At 31.0% G+C, this 2,277-nt stretch overlaps 1 long non-coding RNA gene across 1 annotated transcript; it reads left to right on the top strand.

The window, feature by feature from the left end:
* The first annotated feature begins 206 nt into the window (after positions 1-206).
* LOC145790226 (uncharacterized) lies at positions 207-1,232 on the top strand. Its single transcript, XR_014328900.1, has 3 exons — positions 207-468; positions 720-831; positions 1,002-1,232. It is a non-coding gene; the product is annotated as an uncharacterized LOC145790226 (long non-coding RNA).
* The last annotated feature ends 1,045 nt before the right edge of the window (positions 1,233-2,277 follow it).

The raw sequence follows: 2,277 nt of genomic DNA, 5'->3' as shown, positions 1-2,277 counted from the left end.
TCAAAAATATCTTAAATTATGTCATATTATTAATTGATACATTAATTAGTACACTAATTGATACATATAACATTATTAAAAAAAATAATGATACATTTCTCTAAATCAACGGGCTCTAATGATATGGAAAGTCAAAAAAAAAAAGAAAAAACAAAAAAACCACAAGACACAAATATCATTCTCACAATGAGACTCACACTCCATTAAAATTATTAAAACTCCTTTATTAGAATTCTAAAACATTTTTGTTAAAAAAATTATGTACCCATATCTTTCACCAATCACAATAACCAATAACCTCTCTTTCTTTACATGGGTGGACCACACAACACATCATGTCATTCGAGGAGACTATGTGTGGTCAAGGATACCGACGCTGGGATTGGATCTCATCGGCAATGGCAAAGATGCCCTTCAACAAGTCCCCTGAAAGTCCCTTGCCATGGTTTCAAAGAAACCATCCATAAGGTATTGGCTTAAAACTTAAATCCCTCTTCTTTTTGAGATGCAACAAGTCATATTCAATCAAAGAAGTTCTTTGTTGTTCGAAGTAATTAAGCCCTTACATTTTCCACCTTCTTGAGATCAAACCACCCAAATTCATTACATATATACAGTGTACAAAAGAACATAACTGCGAAGGATGGTTGAAGCTGTTGTCTCTTCCGTAGCGCAGAGACTTAGTAACCTTCTCACTGAACAAGTTAATTTTTTGCAAGGAGTGAGAGGTGAAGTCGACTCTATGAAAGACAAATTGGACTACATGTTGCGTTTCTTGAAAGATGCAGAAGAAGTTTTACATGAGCATATTTCCTACCTCAAGTGAGATCGGTATATAGTAATTGACCCGCCTCACGTGTATTACTCGTGTAATAATTGATATCATTTTTTATATACATCTTTAAGAATTTTGTTTTTCATTTTTATTTTTTAACACGTTTCTTACATCTTAGTTTTTTTTTTCTTTTTCCTATCTTTCTTTTCATTTACTTATTTAACAGGAATGAAAGTTGGAGGAAACAAAGAAAGTGGTTAGTGATGCCTGTGTGCCTGTTGTGCTGTTGGAGACTTGGAGTTCTTTTTATTTATTTAATTTTTTTCCCTTCTATTTGTTGTCATGTTGGTGTGCTTGTCATGTTTGTTGTATTTGGATTTCTGGGGACTTCTCTTTTTATTATTTATGTATAAAAGATTGATGTGTGAATCCAACCCGAATTGTATCTTGCAGAAAAGTTTGTGATGTTAATTTTTTCAAGATTGCCACTTCGTTGACTATGACGGGGATTGAGTTGCCCGGTCAGCTGGCGGGAGTCCAGGGGGCAGCGCCCCTTGGCAGGTGTAACAACCCAAATTTTTAATTATTCTGTAAAATTTATACTAATATTATTTAATCATAGTTAGAAAAACATATAATTTGTTATATGTTATTATGTGTAATTTTGTAAAATAATATAATTATTATGAATCTAGTGGTCAAAATATAAATAATAATAATAATAATAATAATAATAATAATAATAATAATAGATGTGGTAGTGAAATAAATAATTAATTTTCTGTTGATATACGATAAAGTATAATTTAATTAAAAATTAAATTATTTATATAATCATATTAAAATATTCGGTCAAAGGGTAATTATCTTAAATATGTATATAAGATAAGAACGTATCTGTGAATTTATTATTGAATCTTCCACGTATGCGCCTTATTCCCTATAAATAGGGAGGCGCCGATCTGGGCCAGAGAAAGAAAGAAAAGAAGAGAAAGAAAGAAAATAGGGTTTAGAAAATAATCCACGTAACTGAAATAGTAATATAGTTTATAAAACATAAACTTGTATAAAATAAATTATGGTATGTCAAAACATAAGTAAAATACATTTTGATAACTCAATGTATAATATAACTCTTAAGCATCGTGATGGCCAGTAACTGAAGTTACCTTCGGCCAATTCATAAACAAATCAATAAACGCGAGCGGAAGTAATATTTAAATAAGGGTACCAAAAGAATCATTGGAGCTTCTATTTTTATTACAAAATTGTATTGACCAAAAAGGCCGATATTTACATAGAAAAATATCATAAAAATACTGTGTGTGTGTCTATTCAGCAGCCCCGCATCTAAGACTTTCCAAAAGTTATTTCTGAATTGCACTGCTTCCTGAAAATTGGTAAACAACAATAAGCACATGGCAGAGTGAGAAATATTATACCAAGAGTATAAGGGACACGAAATAACCATGGGTAGTTATGTAGCCAAAACATTTAAGATA

Source organism: Camellia sinensis, chromosome 5 (genome assembly GCF_055761805.1).
Source record: "Camellia sinensis isolate YWXY chromosome 5, ASM5576180v1, whole genome shotgun sequence".
In the NCBI taxonomy this organism is placed as follows: domain Eukaryota; kingdom Viridiplantae; phylum Streptophyta; class Magnoliopsida; order Ericales; family Theaceae; genus Camellia; species Camellia sinensis.
The sequence above is the reverse complement of the archived record's forward strand: the minus strand, read 5'-3'. Positions and strand labels throughout refer to the sequence as shown.